General features: G+C 42.1%; 1 long non-coding RNA gene across 1 annotated transcript in view; it reads left to right on the top strand.

The window, feature by feature from the left end:
* LOC132250184 (uncharacterized) overlaps positions 1–20222 on the top strand; it is a 51775-nt gene extending 31553 nt beyond the window's left edge. The window contains exons 2-3 of the long non-coding RNA XR_009461815.1: positions 17306–17421; positions 20105–20222. This is a non-coding gene — a long non-coding RNA (uncharacterized LOC132250184). The remainder of the gene's footprint in view (positions 1–17305; positions 17422–20104) is intronic.
* Positions 20223–24346: the final 4124 nt, after the last annotated feature.

Here is a 24346-nt window from a genome sequence, read left to right as displayed (position 1 = left end):
CACCCTTTCCCCATGCACAAATCCGGGGGGCACCCCCCCCCATGCTTGCGCATGAGTGCACACAGCAGCTACCCTTTCCCCACCCCCACACATCCCCCAAATGAGCTATTCGCAGCTCCGTCCTGTGCCCCACCCTGGTTAGCACCCCATTGCTTTGCGATCTGGGTGGTCTTCCCACTCCTCCCCCCCACCCTTGCTATGGCACTGCTGCTGCTACTGGGATCTGCATGGAAACCAACCTCAGCAATGTGGGCAGGGGCTGCTGAGAAATGGAGTCTGGCTGCTGGCCAGATCTGCCACTTTGCCCACCCCTTGTTTAGAGCATCTAGCACATGATGATGATGCTTCTGTGGGAGGTTTTCACTTGTAATGAGGAAGACCTATAGCAATAATACTCTGGCACTTTGCGTGCACTAAAATAAACATTCTTGTATACCTGTGCAACAGGTGAGTCTTATCCCTGTTTTATGGAGATGGGGTAAGAGGTGGAAAGAATGAAACTTTGTAAGATGCACAAGGTCAAATGGGAAGTCTGAAGCAAAGCCAAGAATAGACTGTAGGTCCAGGTACAGGCATTATACTTTTACCAGTAAAAGTGATTGGAAATCAGTCTATACCTGTAATGAAACAGAAGTTTGGCATAGAAAACTGGTCTGTACCTGTAAAAGAACAAAAATTTGGTGCACATAAACTGGTTTAGAAATGGCAGACTCCAGTCTAAGATTTGCCCCCCTCACCAAAGGGTAAATGTGTGTTCTGGTCACTACAGACCTAAAGTATGCTGCGTAGTACTTAAAACCATGCCACTTGCATCAATTCCACCTTAGGCTTTTTGAACGCCTGTACCTAGCCTTGGTGTCTGATAGTTTTTGAGGTCCTGAATGCATTTGTTTCTCTGTGTTTAGTCTGTTACAAAGTGCATCTTGCAGCTTGCATGATCATACTACAGATCTCCTAACCCATCAGTCCTATTCCCTAATCAAGACTATTTGTACCATTCTTCTCCTCCCTCCTCTCCTTCCCCCAACACTGGGGGGGGGGGGGGGGGGGAAGGTTCAGTGTTGTTTGGAATAAATCAAACATTTGAAAAACTTTAAATTATAATTCTTTTTGATCAAGGCTTTTGTCAAGTATTATTTGTTTCCTTTCATTGTACCTATTTTCAGATACCTTTTTATATTTTCAGCTTCACCTGAAACACACCGGACATTGTGGTTAGCTGACTAGTGTCTTCTGGGGTCCTTCTCCTTTGATAAGGTGCTGCTGGCTGTTCTGTACCTGCTTCCCCCATCTCCTATATAGCTACCTATATCATATAGGAAGGATCAAACATTTTTTTTTATTTTTCCCAACGTTACTGAGAAATGCAATATTTATCACAGGTTACTTGCAGAGAAGAAGAAAGGAGAATCTAAGAATGTTCCCTTCAGCTGTGTTTCTGTCAAGTGCAGGTCCCAGTCCATTTCTGTTTTGCTCAGTATGTTAGGTCTGCCCACTACAAGGTGTAATGCAACAAGGCTGATAAAGTTGGTTGCCCACTGGCCATCTAAAGGAGAAAAACAACCAAAGCTAGGTTGTTAGTTATCTAAACCTATCTCCCAGCAGCTAAACTCCCTTCCCTTTTTATTACATAGAGTACCTTGTAAATCAAATATTTATTAACTGAAAACAGCTTTGCTTACTGACTGATCTTGCAAACATGGGACAAATCCACCATGGTTGGCCACTAGCCAGTTGCTTATTCAGGCTGCTAGAAGAAATCAGCCTTGTGGAAAGGCAAACTCCATGTGATCTTTATTTCACAGGAACAAACTGCTAACAACTCTACTCCTTTCAGCTGTATTCAGCCCTCATGAAAATGAACATGTCTGAGCAACTTAGCCAGTCAACTTTTATTTTCAGAATACCTGTCTTCAAAAGAAATCTCAAATATATGTTAGGCAGTTCAAAACTGAACAAATATGGACAGCCATTGTTCCCATTAGTGTATTTGGCCCAAGGCCTAGTGAAATTAAAAGGCATTTTAAAGCAAATATTTCTGTCATGGTTTACCCTAACATTTTATCTCTTCACATCTTCATCCTAACCATTATCCTTTGTGCCCACACAGGGTCCAACTCCAACAAGCTGTAACACATTTGGTTTTTGGGGATTGTAATATACAAAGAATACACGCATGTGGATGCAACCAGTTAAAGACTTTAAATTTAAAACCCAGGTTGTTATCTTAATCCATGTCCACCTATGTGGGTTGCAAAGTGAACCTGAACAGTTCTTCAGTAGCAAATTGATATTCCCAATAATCCTGAGGTTGAAAGTAACAGTTACATTCAGTCATAAAAATCAACACTATAGATAAAAAAGCAGTTGTAAGACATCTAAGATGCTCCAAAACAAATAGGTTATAAATATTGTTTCTGCCCTCAGTTGCATACAGTAAACTTTATCAAGGGTATACAGTAAACTGTAATATATATGGTGCATATTTACAATAAGACTTTTTTTTTCTCCCACAATAAAGGTCTAGCATCAGAGACCAAGATTCTCATCTTAAGGTTTTCCTCAGAAACAAGGATTCTACATAGATGCCCCACTACAGAAAGGATGTGAACAAATTGGAGTAAATCCAGCAGAGAGCAACAAAACTGGTCAGTGGGCTGGGCATGACTTATGAGGAAAGACTGAGGGAACTGGGTTTATTTAGTCTGGAGAAGAAGAAACTGAGAGAGGACTTAATAGCAGCCTTCAACTACCTGAAGGTGGGGTTGAAGAGCATGGAGCTAGACTGTTCTCGGTGGAGGCAGATGACAGATCAAGGAGCAATGGTCTCAAGTTGCAGCCAGGGAAGCTTAGGTTAGATATTGGGAAGAATTTATTGCTAGGAAGGTAGTAAAACACTGGAACAGGTTACCCAGAGAGGTGGTAGAAGCTCCATCCTTGGAGGTTTTCAAAACCTGGCTAGTTTTTGAGCAGGGGGTGGACTAGATGAGCTTCTGAGGTCCCTTCCAACCCTAACTTTCTATGATTCTATGCTGTTATCATCTATAATTCCACCGGTGAATCCCAGACAGTAGCTAACTATTTCCAAGAAGATCTCAAAGTTTTACAAGTATGATTATAGTTCACTATACCTTATGATTGGATTCAGTAAAAGTAGCACACTTCACAGGAACAAAGATCAAACTAGAAAAAGCAGACAGTGTAAATTATCTGCTGTTTTCTTCCTCCATGCATTGGTTGGTATCTTTTTGCTTTAACGTGTTGTTAAGTTCACAAATCTTGCACTACCATTCAGTGGAGTTTTATAAATCACCAAGGATTTTTGCTGAAATCAAGTGTTCTAGCATCACACTTTCTCAAACCTTTATTGTAAAGTTACTGCTAGTAAAATGTGTTCCACTGGTGGATTAGAGATCTCCTCTTTATCCATTGACCCAGGAGAAGGAGAGCTTACATCACATCAGTACAAGCTTCCTTCTTTACTACTGATTGCATCCCCTGTGGCTCAGAACTGTTCAGTCTTGTTCAGTCTTCACATGAAGCTGACCCTAAACAAACCATGCAAAAGGTGGCTTTTAGAATATAAAACCTCATTGCAAGTCAATAAGATGAAGGCATTTAAACCACCAGATGACTATTACAGATGTGGTCACTACCACAATACCCATTTATGTCCTTGTCCATTAATAAATTAAATCATACCACTTGGTGGGCCTTCAACAATTTGCTTGACCTCATTGATTTCGTATCCTCAGCTACATAAAGGTGGATATCTTTGTGTGGGCCGGGTGCGAATCCGCGGCCCTTGTCACGCTGCACGCGGGCTGTGGCCGGCAGCCCGAGCACGCTGGGTCAGAGAGGGCGGGCGCCGAGCTAGAATTAGGCACAGACACGTAATGGTAGATTTTAAGATTGTTTACTTACACTGAGATGGTCGCGGTGCAGGCTGAGAACTTGCTTGAGTTGCGGTTACAAACAGAAAGAACACGAACAATCACGTGGAGTTTGCTAGGCTCCACGCAGACAGAACTCCAGATGTCCAGGACAAGCGCGCCACAAAGAACTCGTAGATACGTCTTAAGGAAGGTTACCACACGAAGACGGGAAGAGGTGGGCGGTGGATCAGGCCGCCAAACTCCTCTGGATCTCACACAGGGTTTCTATTATCCTGCCGCGTACCCAGAGTCCCCACAAGATGGATGTGGAGTCCTCTTCGGCTTGGGCGGAAACCGCTTGAGCCTCTTATAAGGCTAGCAGGCCAATCGCTAGCTGCCACGTGGGAATAATTTTAGAACTAGCCAATAGCGAGGAACAAATTTGCATACGGGTGGCAGGAACTCCTTTGCACCGTGCATTTCTGTCGCAACTTGAGAAATGCACCCTGCAAGACAGCTGCAAAGTGGCAGGAACTTTTCCCTTGCACGCGGGTTCTCTATGCAGCAAAACTCCACCGTGCAATGAAGCTGTAATCCCACGGGGATAATTCTAGTGCCGAAGCACACAGAATCAGACCTTTGGGTCATGACAATCTTATCCATCCTTAATCATTTTACCAGCCTAGAAATATTTATATGTAGAGCCTACACTTAGATTTGTGCAGGGGTGTAGCTATGTAAACAGAAGCTAAACACTACAAATCTCTTCATTTGTTTGTCATTCTCCAAGCAGGAGCAGTATATTTTAAAATAAGATGCAGATGAAGATGAAGATACCTGGTTGAGGTCATTCCTTCAGTATGTAACGTATTTAGTACAAATACACCACAAAGGCTATTTTTTTTAGCTTCTATTAAACATCTAGTTGCTGTCCAGACAAATTCTCACACACTGGTGAAGAGTGGGGTGGGGGAAAGGAGGAAAGTATTTGCATAGGCAAACACATGCATAGGCAGTTAGTCTTGGGTATATCCAGTAATACAACATGGTGGGGGAAAAGGAATCTTTTCAAAGGTGGTCCTACAAATACATGCTTTGTATATATGAAGACCCAAATTCAAGTTTTTGCTTTGCCAGCTTCAGACCTGGATTGGTCCCTTGTCTTTCCGATAGTCAGGGTTCTCCCAATTACTGGGTATTCTCTGGTGGATAACTGTGTGTCTCCTGTTTTCAGCCAGAAATTCACCCTGTGGAACTTCTCTAAGGAAGATTTTTTTCAAAACTAGTGCACTCCTGCCCAAATCTTCAGTTTTAATGAATTAGCATTTCCAGCTAAAAATTCTTGAAGAGTTGTATATATGTTGCTTGTGCTCATTTGACTTCCTTGAGTACTGTTCAGCTGGGTGTGGGCTGCTAGTTTAATGCATCTATTCTTTGCCTGCCCTACTACTTACTGTACACTAGGCCCTCTGCTCTTCTTTTCCTTGCTCAGATTTCAATTTTATTTTAAACTGTATCTGATTCTATGTCTGAGAGTTATTGAAATGGAAAGCACCAGATAGGCAGTCTCCAAGCCCTTTCACTTTATCCCCAGTGATTGTGATCAAATGGATTGAGGTCAGAGCTGGGGCCAAACTATTAGTTAGGAAGCACCCCTGAGCATGAGTACAGAAGCTGGGGCAAACTTTGGCCCTTTGACTGTTCAGATTAAAGCAAGCTCCCGTGTAACCCCGTCCACAGGTCTGATTGCTTTTATGCCATCTCCTTTTACATATGAGAGGACAAATTATATTCCTTTTATACCCCAGTGAAGTCAGCTGATTTGCTCTAAGTAATTAAGGACAGAACTCACTTGTGTAACACCTAGTAGGTGAGGCTACTAGGTGTTACACAAATGACACCCACTTTAGTTGGGTGTCAAAAACAGATTAGCTAAAAGAAGCTTTTCCCACTAATTGGTCTTTAAGCAATATTCATCTCTCTTGTCACCCAGTTCACTCACCTACAGGAGGACAAAGAACTAGATGCCTGGATATGCCTTCATCAGATCATTTTGCATACTGTGTCTGTGATGCTCAGTGACTATATTAACCTTTGGAGCATACTAATGTGTCTTTAAAGCAGTTGCAGGTGGACTACCAGGAGGTGGATCACATCTATAAGTATCAAAAATGTTTTTTCCTGGGGGAGCTGGATAGCTCAGAGGATGCTAATACATGGAAAGAGTCTTTCACCTCTGCACTGGGTGTCAGCTTTGCAGTTTAAGACAGCAGTGATTTGAAAGTTGTTACATGCTCCCTTCTGCTGGATGTAAAAGGACTGGTGGTCTCAATCTAGTGCCTGATGGACATTACCACATCATCCCTGCATTTATCATGAAATGGCAACTTAACACTAATCCTCATAGAAGGGTGGGCAGTGAAAACGTATTCACATTTGCTCCTTGAAAGCAGTTTCGCTCAGGTAGGTAGTGAAACACTTCAGCTCAGCAATGTCAGAGAAGTTTGTTACCTCACTCTTGGCTGAATAGAGGGTTTCAGGTATGGTACGAGGACTGTCTGGTACTTTTTAATAATTGCCTTGCGTTTTGGGAGGGAAGGGAATTTAAAGGTAAAGTTCCCCTCATCATCAGTGCAGTAAACTGATAACCCTGCCAACCTGTCTGTTACTTTAGCACTGTCTTCTGTAACAGGTGTTCTAAGCATGGGACAGTTGCTCACTTATCTCCAAAATGAGGGGCATTCATACTTCCATGTAGCAGCACTGAAATGTATCCAAAGCCCTTCCAGAATTGTCATTTGCACAAAGATACTTGAGCATCTTCCTCTGTGCGTTTTTAAGTGGTGCAGCTGCTGGTATCCTCCTGAGCAAAGAGGGAAATGACAGGTTGGCAAAAGAAAGCATTAGATGTCCTCGGTGCTAGCTAATGGTGTCCAGTCATGTAGATTAGTTTAACGAAGACAGATGCCAGTAGTCGTAGATTAGCTGTATTAGAGCAGTGCTTTATTGTCAAGTAATCATGACCTATCTTCTTTGCTGCACTTTTCTACCCAGCATTTCCCTACTAAATTTCTCAGCAAGCCACTGTCATAGCACCACCTAATGTCTGACTTGGCAACTTCAGTTTGTCATTAATTCAAGAATGTGATAGAGGGGCGATCGTAGAAAGTCAAAAGGCAGGCCTTTTTATTTGCTCATGATCTCCTAATGCAGCAGTTTAACTACTATCGCAACTGCCTCTTGTTTCTTTGATTCCCTAATCCTGACATCATCTCAGCAAGGTGGTCTTCCCACAGATCTGATGAAGTCTTTTTGTATGGAAGTGGGTAACGTGCAAACAAGTGGTGTCTGAATGGTTGAGGGTTGAAAACCTCATTTGATGGATGAATGAGGAGCTCCTAAGGCATTCATAAGGCACTTCATGTGAAATATGGGCTCTTAAATAGAAATGGCATGGAAATACAACTGAGAATGTGCTGCTTAAGGAAAGTGAATCGTTTTGGGGAGGGTGGGATACTGGAAAACAGACTGCTAATTCTGAAAGAAATAAAATTATAGAGAGCCTGGTAGGGTGTTTTGAAATTTATGCTGCTAATTTCATCTGGAATGTATTGCTGAATAGACTTTGTTGCAAAATTTCCAGCATTTCCTATTTCTAATGAGGTCAGATGCACGGCAAGAATTTTGGCACTTCTGGTGCATATCTGCTTAGTTTACTGTCAAAACCTAGTTTATAAGCATTATAGAGCCAAAAGTACACATTTCCATCAATTCTATTATGTTACGATAATGATTCAAAATCCTCCCCTTCTTAAAGCTAAGTCCCATGTGATTGCCTGGATCCTGGCCTGAGAAATGACTGCAGCCCAAGCATTGAACTATTCTATGCCATAGGAAATTCCAAGGCTAGGGGAGGAGAGATGGGGAAACAGCTATTTTAAGGAGAATTCTTTGAATTCTTCTGTTATTGTGGTTAAATTTATTAAACCTTTATATGTATCCATAATCCCAGGCAGCAAAAATGCAAGGTTCTTCCCTGAACCTTTTCAGATGCCCACCACATTGTCCACTTTGAGGTAAAGAGCCATCCAAATGGAAGCTGTGTGTCCCAGTGGTTTATTTCATCCACTTGGCAGTGTCGCTCCATTAAGCCCAAAACCAAGGTCCTTGGAGTTGCTTCCCAGAAAGGCTCTCCACGGCTAAGTTTGCATTAGATTTCCAGAGGAAATCCTTTGGGTTGCTGCACCCTTGCTTCTCGGCCTACCATTTTCATTCTCCTTCCAAGGCACAGTGCTGTGGAGATGACTAACCTGCATTTATGAGCATTTTAGAGGTACCTTCTGTGGAGGGAAAGAAGAATTAAATTAGTAGAAGAAGCAGTATTAACTCTGGGGGGGGGGAAAAAACCCATTTGAGAGCAGCAGCCTATATAATATACATGGGAAAGAGAAATAACCATATATATAAGGCATATTTGCTCCATACGAAAAGATGGGATTCCTGATGTGTGATTACCCTAGCCCCTGGCAGCTGCTGCTTGTGTCTGTGCCAGTTGACATGTATACACTCCATCTGAAGTTTGTCACTTAACAAGTGAGATTGTTAAGATTTCTGGTGGGGATTTTTCATAGCAGATGTTTTTCTTTACTTACCATTTGTTTTAATTGTTCCTGATGTTTTGCCTATCATATTGCAGGCTTCTTCAAAGGAAAAGAAATAAGCAGTTGTCATAACAACAAAGCTCTTTATTACCACAGGAACCTTTGACAGCTTTATTTAAAACTTAAAGAAAAAATTAAAAGAGAAACCTGACCAATTATTTTTATCAGTCTGATTCATGTTCTTCTTAAACAGATTAGTGCCTTCTCCCAAAATTACAACATGAAGGAGAGTGTGTTTATGAATAGCTGTTATAATTCAAAACCGGGAGGGGGGGGGGGAGAAGAGGGAGACACCCAAATTTATTGAGTTTAGTAATAGAAGGCATTGCTGAGCATTGCTTGTCTGAGTATTAATAGTAGGGTCTAAGATGCAGAATTTGTAAGGGGGTCCAACACTTTGCTCCTCACACAGACATCACTGTTTGAATCCACGGCAGGGAAGGGAAGCATTTAACTTGCTGGATCCATTTGCAAAATTTGGAACTAAAAGTGATAGAAACAGAATTGGGAGCTCTTGCTTCAACTGCTGTGGAGGATGTCAAGGCTGTAGCAGTGTTGCTTCATGGTTACCCCGGCTAGGAAAGCATGTGGGCAAGGTCAAGGGGGCAGGGGCAGGGGTGCTACTTGACTAAAACACATTATGAAAGTGTTTCCTTTTTGCTTGTAGCACAAGAAAGCGGGAAAGCTCTTTGCTCCCTCCTGTTCTAACTCCTTGGGTTCAAACTTCAGAGATGTTTGGATGCTGTAGTTTTCCTTAACACCAGTCTCTAATTTTTAGCATAAAATAAAAATCCAGATGTTCTTTCATATATTCTAGGCATTTATTGTTTTTTGTTTCGTTTTGTTTTGTTAGGGGTTTTTTGGAGGGGTGAGGGGAGCAGTGTGCAACCTAATTCTGCAAAATAAATGTTTTCAGCACATGCATCCTTTACATGAGACTGTTTTGCCCTCAGTTTAACCAGAAATATTATTTGCTAGACATAATCTTAATTTCCTTCTTTTGCCAGGGAAAGGATAGGCTTCTGCAGAGACCTCTCATTCTGTCCTTTTCCTTCAAGGAATTTAAAAAAGCAGTATCTTTCTTCTGATGTAGAAAGATGAGAAACCTGGATTGTCTCCCATGCATGCTTCCTACCTGTGGCCGTGTCTTGTGTTTAACAAATCTAAATCACACAAGGCTGATTCTTTCTGGTCGAAATTCACAGGAATCAGCTGGGTTATGTCAGATATAAATTTGGTCCACAGAGTAAAAATCTTTTCAGAATCAATTAAAAGAAAAGAAACAACCTCACAAAAATGCATGTGTGTTTGTGGGGGGAGGGGGGAGGAGAGGATAGGGATAGTTCTCTTGTGTACCAGTTTCTTTGTGGCACCTTTAAAACTACACACAAGAAATCTTTTGACTGCTTTTGTCCTATGGGAAATAAAGCTTTGGTTCCATTGTTACATGAGATGGTTTGGGGAGCTATTATTTAATTACGGCGACTACACACATACAAGACATTGCATTAGGAAACACATACACACCATCTGCTAGATACCATCATTTAGCTGTAGGCATACAGGAACAGTGTCTTAGGAGTGTTAACTGTATTCTAGGAGGCTTTAAATGCAGGTCTTATACATCACTGCAAAGGGAGGCATTTCAGGGATAGAATATTCCTTGATAATGCAGTCATTATTGTTGCAGAAAGATGTTAATTTTTACAATAAATAAGCTTAATCTTTTTATGTAGATAATTTTGTAAAATAAACAGGACATTTTTATGAGCTACTTAGAACTGCAGCCTAGTGGGGATTTGCACTAAGATCCTCCGTACTCTCTCAATCATAGGCAATTTTTTAATTTCAAAGAACTCACTCCAGCCCATTGGTGGTGGTTTTTAAATAACTTTTAAAAGTTTCAAACCATTTACGCAACTAAACACTGATTAGTGGAGTTAATATTGTAATTATTTAAAAAGAAACAGAGAAGGGTTTTAGTCAGGCTCTGAGCTGGTGGTTTTAACTGAGGATCTTCGATAACTCCTAGAATATGCACGTGAAAGAGGGGGAGAGCATAGGAAAGCAAAGGATGCGGATGGAGCAGAGATCCTGAGAACCAGGAGCTCTTGAATTTTTAAGAGACTGAATTTTGCATCCTGGTCACAGGTTAGTCTTCCCTCGCATACAAACCTCTTTGTTGTCAATTTGCATGTGATATGACATTCTTTCCTGGCTTTTGAGACTTCATTTGTGAATCTGGGCAAGTCACTTAGCTTCTCTGCCTCAGTTTCCCAGCTGCAAAACAAAAATAATACTTCCCCCTTTTATTAAAGCCTGACAAGTGCTCATATCCTATGGACACGGGGACCATACTAGCATCTGAGAGAGTCAGGTTGGCTGCATGATGTCAAAGAGCTGTATTGTTCGATCCCAGAAGAGTCTGCATTTCACTGCATGACGTGTTGGCAGTAGGATTTTCTTTGGGATAGTGGGTGCAGTAGAAACACAAGGCAACATGCTTATTGGTGCCCACTGAATGCAACCTCCTATACATGGGTGGATCCAGGATTCTGTGAAGGAGAGTGCAAGCGCTGCTTCAAGCTCCTCCCCCAGGCAGGCAGTCATGGGATCAGCTACAGGGATTTTGGGGGTTATTTTAAGTCTCCAAATCTGTTAAAAATCCTGTCCCTCTGTTCCACCATCCTCACATCCCACTCTTCACATCACTTCCCTCCCCCTCCATCCTCAGCAGCCCACCCCTCCACTGCCATTTGCCCTGTCCCACATCTGCTGCTGGCCTGGGCTGATGAGAGGGTGGAGGGTGTTTCAGAGGTTCTCCTTTCCCCTTCCAGCCAAGCTCAGCAGGGGACAGCACTGGCAGCTAGGTGGGATTGTCCTCTCTGCCCAGCTCCCTCCCACCCCCGGGCTGAACCTGGTTGCAGTTGCTCTGGAGTTCTTCCCCCCTCCACCCAAATTACAACTTTTCCAATTAATTTCACAACAGGAAGGAGCTCTGGAGCTGCTGCACCTAGGTTCAACAAAAGGACAGGAGCAAGCAGGTTCCCTGTCCCATGCTGAACTTGCAGAAACACCTGGCGGTCTGGGCAGAGGGGGAGAATGGACCTACGGCTGCTGCTGTTGCCCGCCCCCTGCCCCACTTCCCACAGCAACTGTGGCTGAGGACAGAGGGGAAGGGAGGGAGGTGCCAAGAGCAGGAGGGATGGCGAGGTGGGATTTTTACCTGATTTATGGACTTAAAAAACATCCTTACTGCTGCTCCTAGTGTGGTCCAAAATGAGGATGCATCCATGACACTGCAACCCTACTGCATCCACTCCTGCTTCTTTATATCACAATACCAAAACCAGCTAAGACACCAAGTAATACAAAGATAAAAAACCAATGTGGGAGTAGTGCTGATGTTCTAAACCATGAAATGGCGCGGTACCTTAAGCAGCATCATTGGCACGGTATCTTAAGCACCTTGTGAATAACCTGGCCTTTCCATCCAATGCAAGGAGCTATTTGGCTTAATGGCATTCTCATTTTGTACAACAAATGCTGGGATTCAGAATGCTACAGTTGTCAAAAAACAATTATTGATTTAAAAACAAATTTCCTTTAACTAATACGCAAATACAACTTGGATGAATAGACTGACCATGGTAATTATCAATTTTGTGAAAAAACAATGGGAAAAATGTGTTTTACAACGTAAATATAATCTGGGAGAGAGAGAAATGTTTGCACCATGAGAACCACTGTAATTCCCAATTACGTGTAGTCTAATAGATGCTAGCATTGTTCAGCCACTGTGGAGGCCACCAGTAACATCACCCAGTCAGCAGTCCCCCAAAGCTCTTGTTTGTTTCTAAGAGATCAGGTCACACCACTCAGTTCCCCCCAATTTATTTAAATCTGTTACTTTATTTCAACTGCTAATTATCTCTCACAACAAACAGAGACTTGTCAGCTGCAATTACTGGCATTACAATAGATTATCAACAGAAAAGTATATCTTGAAGCAAGAAGGGTTGCCTTGGTTACCAACCCAACATGCTTTTGTGTTGCATCTCTAACCACAATTTTTTGATTTACCTGAAATATTTAATGAATGAAACCATACTTTTTCTCTTACTCCTATATTAATATTACATACTACGGGCCAAATTTTACCCTGTAGAATTCCCATTGAAGTTAATGGAAGGTGAGAGTAAGAATTCACAATACATTTTTAAAGCTGGAAGAAAGGGCTGTGCATTTTATATGAACACAGTGGGCCCAATTCTGTCCTTGGTTTCATGAATATAATGCAGAAGTAACTCCTAACTTCATGAATTGCTTCTCCCTTGCATTAGGTTAAATGAAATAGCATTTGCCCAGTAAGACAAACAAGCACCCTACTTGAGTCAGTAAAGCAGATTCTAAGCCACAGAGCCAACAGTTAAATGTCTTCAGTTACCTAAGGAATTTGGGCCCTCATTTCCATCTTGTGTGAAAAAGGCACTAATCGGGGGGAAATTCAAAGTAAGTGGAGTTAGAGTAGTGTAAACTAGATGAAGCTAGCAGTGAATAAGGCTCACTGACCCTGAGAGGTAGATAAAGCATTATACATAGGTAGGGCCAGATCCCAGAAAAGGATGTGGATGTCTAAAGTGGGATGTATGTATTATTTAATGCATCCAGATATAAAGCCACAATCCTGTAATCCCCTATTTAGATGCCACCTAACCCTGGAGCTCCTAAACCCTATAGGTACCTCTGCTTTTGACATTTAGGGTGCTCCAGATGCTTAAAGAGCTGCTTGTGGCCACAACAGAAGCACCCTCTTCTTGATACAGTTGAACAGCTTGCATGCGTATCTATTTTATGGCTCTGGATGATCATCCCTTTTAGTGTAGGGTTTGACTGAGCAGATATGCCATAAGAATTCCTACCAGATTAGGCTGTGCACAAAACACCATTGCAGCCTCTGCTTTCTGTTAAAATATGGCCTGAGAAGATGGAAATACTGTCCTGCATGTTGGGAAAGGTTAGCAATTAGTCCTGCATATTCAGCCAGGCTACACAGGGACACCAACAGCAGTAATGGGCAGGGGGGTTCCTTGTCCCCACACCTGGTCTAGGGGAGACTAGACAGATTGGGGGACACCACCCCATCTATCACTACTGGTGCTTCTGCTACTGCCGCTGCCCCATCTGAGCCCAAGCCCTATGCAGGTTGGCTGGAATGGGCAGAAGCAACTCTGAAGTTTATTCTGCCCCCCAGACAGCAGGGAAAGCAATAGTGGCGAGTGGAAAAAGAGGGGAAAGAGAGGGTAGAAGATTTGTGTCTGAGCACAGAGGGAAAGGTGAGATATTCTTAGCTGCTCTTGGTCCCCAAAGGCTCTGGCAGTGTGGTCTACCAGCACTGATGGGCAGACTGGGAGTGGGGATACAGCCACTCCTGAAAGGCAGGTTGCTGTGCCCATACCCCTCTGCCAAATCCTGAATCCTCCCTGCTGCCATTTCACCTCTTTAATACCAAGGGGAGGTATGGATAGGAGCTTGCACTACTGCTTCCCATGCTAGTTGTTCCCTGTGGCTAAGCAGCTGGCAGCAGTTGAAGGTTGTCAGTCACAAGCAAAAAACTCATGCTCTTTTGTTAGCTGGGGAGGAAAGGGACAAAGAAGAATGAGCCACAACTACTGCCCCCAAACTCATTCCAAACGTTTTGAGTTGCATAGCTTTATGCTAGTGTGTTATGTCTTACTTGCACTATTACAGAAAAAATAATAGAAAAAATTAGCAACTTCAGACTTATCAATATGATTAGGACAAAACCAGCACAGATTTTTTTAATGAGGAAACTGTACCCCTTTAAGGGCATGCTGAAAAACTCATTGAAATCAGTGGGAATCTTTCCATAGACTCTTTTGTCTGGATCAGACCCTGATGTGCTGATCAGGGATGGATCAACATGGCCTTGATGTGCTAGAGTGGTTTCTTCAGGCTTTGTGATTCAGATTCTCTCACCAAAACTAATGGCATTACTGGGGCAATTTCCCTCCTGATGGAGTTCAGTTCATTGTTTAAATGATCACTGCTACAGATCTCACCCCTGAGCCACAAAAAATACTCACAAAGAGCACTTTTTTATTGAATAATCAGATTGTATTCAATGGCAGATTTTTTTTTCTTGTAAAGACCTTGACAGGGTATACCCAAGAGTCCCCACTATGTAATGTTTTCATGCCCTCACTGAGTTTCACATTTTGAGTACAGCCCTATTCTGAGTATGAAGAGCTAGACTCTGGTTTTCAGAAACTAAATATAAATATTTCCATCAAGGTGAAGCATTTATATAAGTGTTTATGACAAGAGCTATTGCCTCCAGGTTACAGTTATGAGGAAATGCTTTTTTTGAAATTATAAAAGATTAGAGCTGATTGTAGAAATTTGAAATTAAACACAGTTACAAAAATTTGGTAACAAAGTCCCATCCTGACTTAAAAGGCTTATTGGAAGGAAGGAAATAAAGTATAGAAGTAAATAGCCAATTTACAACAGGGGAAGATCAGCCCCTACATATCTCACTAAAAGCAGTGGTGTTTGACATATATAGGCCCCTGACACACATTACATTTAAAACATGATTAAGAGATTAATTGCAACTTAAATAGTAACTAGCTACACATGCAACTCATTTTAAGGCATGATAATGCAGTAAATATCCTACAATGAACATGGAGCTGAGACCTGGCAAAACCATGTGTGCCACCCTACTGAGCAGCACATGGGTGTTGAGAGGTCTTAGTGTATGACATAAGCCTGGCATCTGGCTGCTGCAGCCCAACATTGAGCTCCCCATGCACTGAGAGCTGTATAAACCTCATTGTCACCCAGCTGGGCAGGATGCATGGTTTTATAGCTCCCTGTATACAGGTTCCCATATGCCAAGCTGATTGTGGACTGGGGCCAGGGACCAGTTTGGTTCCCAGCCCCAGTTGACAATCAGCTGATTGATTTCATCTTGCTGGTGCCCAAAAACACACAGCCTGACATGCACGTGTGGCATGGCAGGGCATGTGATTATTGAGATTGATGATTAGATCCCATCATGCCTGAAAGTGAACGTCAATGAGGGGTCTTAGTGACATTCAAAGGCAGGATGCACTTAACAAAATTCTCTCGTGTCATAAAATCATTTAGGTGAGTTGAGGAAAAGGAGGCCAGTGATTGTAATACTGTGATTACTTTGTAGAGACAGCTGGACTGCTTTAAAGTTTAACTATTAATTAAGAAACTGAATTTTAAGTGAAAGTAAAACTTTAAAATTGTCCAGCTGCCTAACAGGCACAGCAGCTGGGATGGAGGAGGGAAGGAAGTGAAGACTAATGGAAGGAAGAGTGGTCCCAAGGGAGAAACAACAGTACAAAAGTAGGCATAGACATTGCTGACGGCAGTTTGCTAGGCTCCGGCAAACGCTGCAACAGGTTCTTTCTGCCTGCTTCTCAATTCATACTTTTGGGGGAAAGACTTCAGGAGGATGCTTGTTCCCAAACCAGTTTGGGGTGTTGGAAAAGACTGGCAAAACAACTAGTGATTTTATACCTGAGACACTTTAATGACTTAGTTTGCCAGGAAATGCTGAGCTGCCTTCTTCTCTGGGGCCCCTGTGTAATGTCTCAAATTAGGCACCTCAAAATGAAGTACCTAAAATTGCCAGTCATTCTTTTAATGTACGAGCCATGCTTGGAAAACTTGGCACTCACTGGCCACTTTGTGCTATAGCTGGCATACTAGGAAGCTACAACCTGTAATATTACAGATCTTTTTCTAAACATTTTCCAAAAATATTTGAAATTTGTAATGATTTTCTTCACCCATGTACGAGCCCTTTTTTAGTTTGTTACTAAAATTCATTGCACTGCTTCTGGTTAACCTCTTCTGCCACTCAAAAATATAACTAGCTTAGAAAAGGAACATGGCTGGCTTGGCTCTGAGCTGACTAATCAACATGCTTAAAATGCAATTTGACTCTTCTGGACCAGGAGGCTGGGTAGGGGGAAGTCTACCTGTGGCAGCGACACGCCCCCACAGGCTCTAAAGGAGGTGAGGGTAAACACCGGGGGGCCCAAAACCCAGAAACAGACCCCCCTGAGGGGGGAACTTACCTCTGGCTGGCCCGGCAGCGCAGGAGCCAGGACCATGGCAGCAGCCGCAGTCACAGTTGCAGCCACGCGAGCCAGTGTTACGCCTGCTGTTTAAGCAGCTGTTTCCCGTGTGAGGAACAGCTGGACCAATCGTGACAGCTGGCATGGTTGCTGTGGGGAAGTTTAAAAGCCCCAATGGAACCTGCAGGGAGGTGGAGGAGCCAGAGGGAGAGAGATTTGGCGGGGCAGCTTGCCTGGCGTGCTGTGGCTTCCACCGGGGAGAGGCACAGCGCAGCCGGCGCAGCACTGGCAAGTGTCACAGGGGAAAACTTTGAGCCCCCACCGGAGACAGAGCAGGGGAAGCACTGCAGCTCCCTGCGGGAGCCTGACCAGGAAAGGCAGGTGCCCCCCCTGGAAGAGGTAGAGCAGGGGAGGGGTTTTGAGCCCCCTGGAGACAGCTAGGGAAGAGGAGGCAGCTCCACATCCTGCTCCTCTCCAGAAGAATATTTTTTTTGAAGACTACAGAAGGAAAGAAAAAAGAGGAAAGGAGGAAAGTCCCAGGGATAGGGAGAAAGAGTCTGGGCATCAAGACCTGAGGGACACGAGTCGGCTGAGCCATTCAGCTGAGTGCTCTTCCCTTTCCCTGAAGCAGACCATGGGCAAACCCACCAGACCAAGGCCAACGTCAGACCATCACATAACCGGTTGGCGAGTGGATGGGGTGTAGGGGTCGTGGAGCCCCGTGGAACATCGCGCCAAGCAACTGTGAGTACAGCCGTTGTCGGGAAGCCCCTCTGGGAAGATTTTCACTGAACCCCTCTCTTGATAGTTAACAGCAAAGTTGTGGCAGACGAGTCGAGGGGAGGGGCTACATTACCAGCAAGCCGTATCACCTGTAAGGCCCCTGACATCGCACTACCCTAAATGATTACTATCCCTCCTCTGGTGGGGAATAAGGGGAAAGAGAGAGGAAAAGTGATGTTTCTTAAGGTCTTTTTAATTTCATTCTACAAAGGAAACTTTTCATTGCAAATGTCTGCTTTCTTCAGAATTTTTATTTTCAGAAAACTGACAACTGAAATGTATTAGCTAAAACCTGAGAAATCTGCATATTTTTGTTTTGTTCAAATAAAAGTCAAGTTTTTCTTTTTTAATTTTTTAAGGGAAATGAAGACTTTTTTAAAAGAGGAAAATGCCATTTCCCATCTCTCTCTCTCTCCCTCTCTCTTGCTCATCCCATCACCCTTTGACTACTGATCAAAGGTCACCATATTTTCACCCAGTGCTTCCATAACCAATAATGAATGATCCTCTAAAATGAATAGTTTGGCAGAAAGACTTACATTCTCCTTTCCTAAGGTACACACTCAGGAAGTAGCAGTGAAGTGTTTCATTCAAGCCGTGGCTACCTAATGAGTCTTAGTCCATGTGTAGACAAAACGAGAAGCGTGTGCGCATGACACTTTAAAGTGGGCTAAATGGTTTTGCACCGCTTTAAAGATGTCAGTTTTTGCACGCCTCGGTGGCATATTACACATTAATTCCAGCCACTGTAGGAAATTCAGCGGTGTAATGCACCTTAAATGACTTGGGGTGCAGCAAACTAAAGCTCCTTTGAGGAGTTTTAGTTTGCAGCCCCTACAGCCGCGGAGCAAAACACCAGGCTCCTTGCAGCTCAGAGGCTCTGAAGGAAACCCTGCAGGCAGCCCGGCAGCAGCCTGGGAAGGCAGGCTCCACCCAAGGAAAGCAGTGAGCCTGATCTTTTGTTTCCCCCTCTGCCTGGAGCCTGCCTGCCTGTGCTGCATGGGGGCCCAGAGCTTCTGTCCGCAGCTGTGGTGAGCCCCAGGACCACCCAAGCTGAGTGCCTGTGGGTGGGTGCCACCTTGGGAGGGCCGCTGCTGTCATGGAGGGAAACACTATCCCTCCCCCCACAGCCCAGGGATCACTCCACCCACTGGCAGCTCACCTCCCCCTTCCCACCAGAGAGAGGCAGGTAAGTCAGCAGGGTATGTGCATGACACAGGGGTTTAATCACCCCTAAATTTAAGCAGTGTTTTTTAAAACACACCACTTCAATTTAGGGCCCCTGTTTCAGCTACACATACCCTCATAGTGTTCCTTTCTTCAAAGAAGGTCTGGCAAACTTCTGGGTTTGGACTACCCCTCCTCTGTATCTGCTGATACCTAAAGACAGATATGCAGAGACCTGTGCTATTGTTCAGTGTACACTCAAGCAGCCACTAACGCATTTTGTCTGCTTTTAGTCAGTTTTGGAATATGCTGGAGAGCCTCCCTGCTCGTGTGTAATAAGCTTAGGAAAGAGCAACTGCATGATTTGGCCCATTACTGTGAATTTCCCCACCTTTTTTTAACATTTACAAAGAGTTGTCACATGGCAAAACTCCAGCCCTGCATACAATAGGATGTTGACAGCCATGTGATTTTTAGTTTTTAATTAGGAGTTGTGTACCTACTAATCCTAAACTGTAACAAATCCTAAATTACTCTGACAAAATGAGAACAAAATGACAAGATTTCCGCCACATAAATGAAGAACCTACATATGTTAATCCTAAGCAATACCCAGGGGCAGGTGACTCCCTAAAAGTTTGAGAAGGAAACAAGAATTTTCACATTTATAAAACTGAAGTTACAGGATTATAAGAAAGTAGGGTTGGAAGGGGCCGTACAAAGACCTCACAAGTCCAGCCCCCTACTCAAGGCAGTATCATCTCTGACTAAGCCATCCACCCTATTCTTGAAACTTCTAGGTTTAGAAATTCCACAACTCTAGGTAGCCTATAAGTCTGCCAATTTCTGGTGAAGTGTTTTTGTTCATGTGTCCACACTGCAATGTGACTCAGGGACAGTTTAGTGACTACAGAATGAACCAAATGCATTCTGTCTGCTTTGTGGATAGTTCATGCAATCACATTCCTTGTACCTAGAGTGAAGTAGGAACACAAATCATTTTGCAGAGTTTTTAAGCTAACTGGAAGGAACAAACCCATTTTTTAAACTGCATGTTTTTTGCATGGATTTGGGAAATCCTTTTGCTTGTTAAAAAAAGAAGGAAAAGCACAGGGCCAAACAGAAGAATAATCTTATTAACTGAATTTCGGTAGAGCCTAGAAGCCCAAGTTATGACCTGGGATCACAGGATATTATCTTTTGCACCAACAGAGAACAAAAAGACTGTATGTCCCAAGTAGCTTATGATCTAGGAATTCATATATGCTTGGCAGCAACCAGCTCCTCTAATCGCTCATCACTTTTGTTGTTCCCCGAATTCTCTCCAGTTTATCTTTATTTTTAACACCTTATTCCACATTACTTGCCTTTAGAGGGTGAGGGGAAGTGGGCGTTGAAGATGCTGGTAGACTTTGGAGCATGCAAAAATTACAGGATCTTAATTTATTTCTATTGCATATGTTTGCATATTGGATAGGAAGCCCCTCTAGAACAGAAAAGAAACTAATGACAGCATGACTACTTGAAAGCTGGGCTGGAGGAAGGAGATTTTTATTCACTTCAGAGGTATGAACAGAGGAAGTTTTCTTTCTACTGTCATAGGGGGGTTTGTCACTTTGGCAGGGCTGACAAAAATAAATTGCTTCCAGGAGGACGGTAGGGTAAGGACTTGCACATTAAGAGCAGATACAGAATTAAAATGGGCCATTATGGGCATTTATTTGGGACTGTTTTTTAAAGGGCCTCTAAGGCCTCTAACACTTCATCATGTACGTGCCAAGTATTAGACAAAAGTGAGCAAGTTATATCCAAACCAAGAGGAAAAAATATTTGATGCAATCAACAGTCATAACACCTGTGCCACTATTGTAAGTATGGGTGAGTGGAGGGTATTCAGTACAAGCCCTGTGTTGAAAAGACACCAATCAGGTAAATCCCCTCAGTCCATAGTTATGAAAGATTTTCCTTCAGTGATACCAAGAAAAATCCCTGATGTCAAGTGTGGCATGATGACACTTGCTTCCAAAAAGTACTGAAGCAGCTTTCATGCCAAGGTCACCAGCGTTTTTTACCAGTCTCTTGTTCTGCATTTGGAATGCATTTGTGGTGGGAAAAAACCCCTGTAATTGTCACAAGCCCACAATATTTTAGGGACTCATGAATTATCATGCATAAATGGTTTCATGAATGAGGTCAGGTCATACGAGGCTAGTCTGTCTATAGCTAACGATAAACTATGTTTGGATTTGCTATATGGTATCTAGTTTCTACAGGTAGCTAAAGATAAGCTGTATCTGTTTGTATGTTTCTGTGATTTAGTATGTTTGATATGAATGCATGTTTATGTTTTTAGTATTATTTGGAAAGGGTAATCACTACGGATTTGAATCTCAGATGGCTGTGCTTAACAATTGGCCAGACAGTTGTCCAAGGCACATGAACGAGGCCTTTCCAGAAAACTGTGAATTTATATTTCAAAAGGGAAACATAGAAAAGCTGACACCTGGAAACAAGCTATTCAGAAATGATATTTCTCCCAGCTGGAGTAAAGAAGTGAGAGACCATAACTATCTCTCTGACAGAACTAGTAATAATTACATCTGAAAGGATGTCCACCAGAGGCAGGATGTTATATGCATAATATATGAATCATGAGAATTCAACAGATGACCAGGTAAGAAACTATATTTGGTATAAGCCTGAAGAGGTAGATGGTGTCTAATATTTCCCCATAATTAGGAGCTTTTGTCCCCTAGTGGTTTAGCTGGACATTGCAAGCTGACAGGGTAGCAGAGATTTAGGCTTGGTCAAAAGTGGAAGCTGCATTCTTAGGGTTAAGGTATAGGTGTTTTTATTTATCTTATATCTCCTTCTGTATGCCAGATATACTTACTGATTCTTATCTGTGCTCTTGTTTTTATAAGGGCATGTACATGGCTGAAGAAAATCATTACAAATTTCAGGAAAATGTTTAGAAAAAATCTGAAATATTACAGGTTGTAGTTTCCTAGCATGCCAGCTGAAGCACAAAGTGGCCAGTGAGTGCCAAGTTTTCCAAGCATGGCTCGTACAGCCCCTAACTCCCCACATTGCTCTACTGACTGTCCTGAAAGAATATGCTACTTATTCATGAGGACAAGAGACAGGGTCTGTCCCAATGATTCATATGATTATACATTTACATTGGAGGATGGGGTCTGAAGACTGACAGATTATTATTGCATTATCTCTTTGAAGGGAGATTATTGGGCATTATATGCACTATTATGTGTTATGTGGAATATGGAGATGGTTCTGTTTCTTTTGCATTTTGTTTAAAAGAAAACAACAATTCAGCTATGAATAGGCATGAATAAATGCTTGACAGTTAGATATTACTTGCCACTAGCAGTATTCAATTGCTATTTCTAACTAGGAACATTGTTTTTATTTATATTTTCATCCATGTCATGGGGAAAGTGAGGTCCTTGAAATACCACTTGACTGACACAGAGACTTCCTTGGAACCTGGAGTCCAGTGGCTCATCCTCACAGGTGGCAAAAGCAGCTGGGGGAAGTAGACAATGGAGACATACATTTGCAATTTTTGCAGCTCGTAATGTTTCTATGAATCTTACTGACAAACTTTGTCATACATGCCAAGGACTAATCTGGGGTCAATAGATAGGTAAGTGTACCAAGGCTAGGAAAGTCATTACACCAGCTCCGCTCAGTATTGCTTCTAACAGCAAATTGTGTTTTTATGCAGTGAAAATACAACTAGAAAAATGCATGCATACTTAAAGCAAGACAGCCTAGAGATTTTTCGGATAATACATGATTGGTGATGTCATCTAAAATTGACAGCTTCTCAGACAAAAGGAAGGAATTTGACTTAATGAGTTCTATGGGTGGGTGTATAAGCAAAGACTTTTCTGTGAATTATCATTATCTAGGAAAGGCAATTTTGAGTTAAATTGACACTTCAGTAATTAGGGGCCAAGTGTGAGAATCTTGGTCATTATAACTATTTAAATTTCCAAATTGCTTATTTTAGAATTACTTATGGTTGAACTGCTACTGACAGTCCCATCACTTTTCATTCATAGAAGACTTGATTGGCAAATGGGTGAGGCCTGTACTGAACATTTCTAGTTCCATATTGGTACCAAAATCACCACCCAGAATAGAACAGAAGGCGCCTACCCTTGTCAGATGAAAAGTTGATACATTGTGACTTATTCTACTATTTCCTGAAAAGTTAACCACGTATGTTAAATATATTAATTTACTAAAAAATTAATGAGAAGTATTGGAAAGTATTGGTAAATAAACACAACAGCTCCTGTTCTACCTATTGGGTGTCTGACTGCCATCTTATTTCACCCTGTTCAAATCTCTGAAAAAAACATTATATAACAAGCCATCACCTTCATCTTGAAATTATGTCTCATAAAGCATCAAGGAAGTGAAGCACTCACACACCTTTGCATGAAATATTGTTTCGAGGACTCATACAGGGTTGAATAAGATCACAGGAGAGCCCTGAACTCACAGCCAGACACCAGCAGGCTCACAGCTGAGAGCCTGAGCTAACCACTCAAGGTCTCCAAATGAGTACTGTCTATGGAAGCTTGGGAAAAAAAATATATATATATTTTAAAGCCACTGCTGGCAAGGTATGGGGGCACAGGTGACCCAGCCAGAGGTCATTTTAATTCTCTTGTCCCTTAAAATGTGAGAGGGGAAGCCTTATTTTTATTTTAACAATTAAGTTGACTTCACATTATTTTGCAAACTTTTTGCTTTTGTGCGTTGGCCTCTTTTTTCCCCTCTTATAAAAATGTATAAACTTGTCACATACTTTGGTTCTACCAACTGAGAGAATATTTTTTTTATAGTCCCTTTTCTTCTATACTGTCACTTTTGATTCACAGTTGCTAGGCGTCACAGGAGCTCACCAGAGGGACACTCTCATAGTGTGATTTGCAAACTTTGAAATAACACCCACCAGCAGAAGCACCATATGCTACAAAGTTGAGCAGTAAACTGACAGCAATGTTTCATTTATCATTTGAAATTCAAAAAATGTCAGCATTTTCATATCAACAAATGCCTCTCAGTTAGCAGTGTGTGACACTTCCCCCTAACTGGACATTAAATAATGTTGAATTCTATTGTACTGCATATAGACTTTTTTATAATGATGGCCACATTAAAATCAAATCATTTCATTGTGGTATGTCACAGCAATACCATCACTTCAATTTGTGAAGTTTCCAAATGTGTATCTAGGTCATTGTGTTTATATATATAACATAGACTAAACCCCTAATCTATACATATATGTGTGTTTTATGACACGCGGTCTTTTTTCTCTCTATAACATTGATTATTCAGTGTACCCTTTTTGATACTAAAATATAGTACCAAGGAAATATTTTTAATCAATCAAAGGCAAACTTCACATAAAACACAAGCTGTTCCCTTTGTGGTTAATTTTCATCCAGCTGCACTTAACTACAACAGAGCCAGCAGAGAAAACTACTTGGCAACACTTCCTAATTAAGGGACGTTAATTACTGCTAAATACTATACTATTTCTATGTTATAAGAGTTCATCTAAATCAATGTTATTACAGTACTAAAGGAATTAATAATGATTTCATACTTAGAAGCTGTTGCCAAACTACCCATTAGTTCAGAGTTTAAAATGACTTTACAATGGAATCTCTAAATC

This window comes from Alligator mississippiensis, chromosome 4 (genome assembly GCF_030867095.1).
Source record: "Alligator mississippiensis isolate rAllMis1 chromosome 4, rAllMis1, whole genome shotgun sequence".
In the NCBI taxonomy this organism is placed as follows: Eukaryota; Metazoa; Chordata; order Crocodylia; family Alligatoridae; genus Alligator; species Alligator mississippiensis.
Note: the sequence above shows the minus strand (reverse complement) of the source record. Positions and strands in the feature narration are given on the sequence as shown.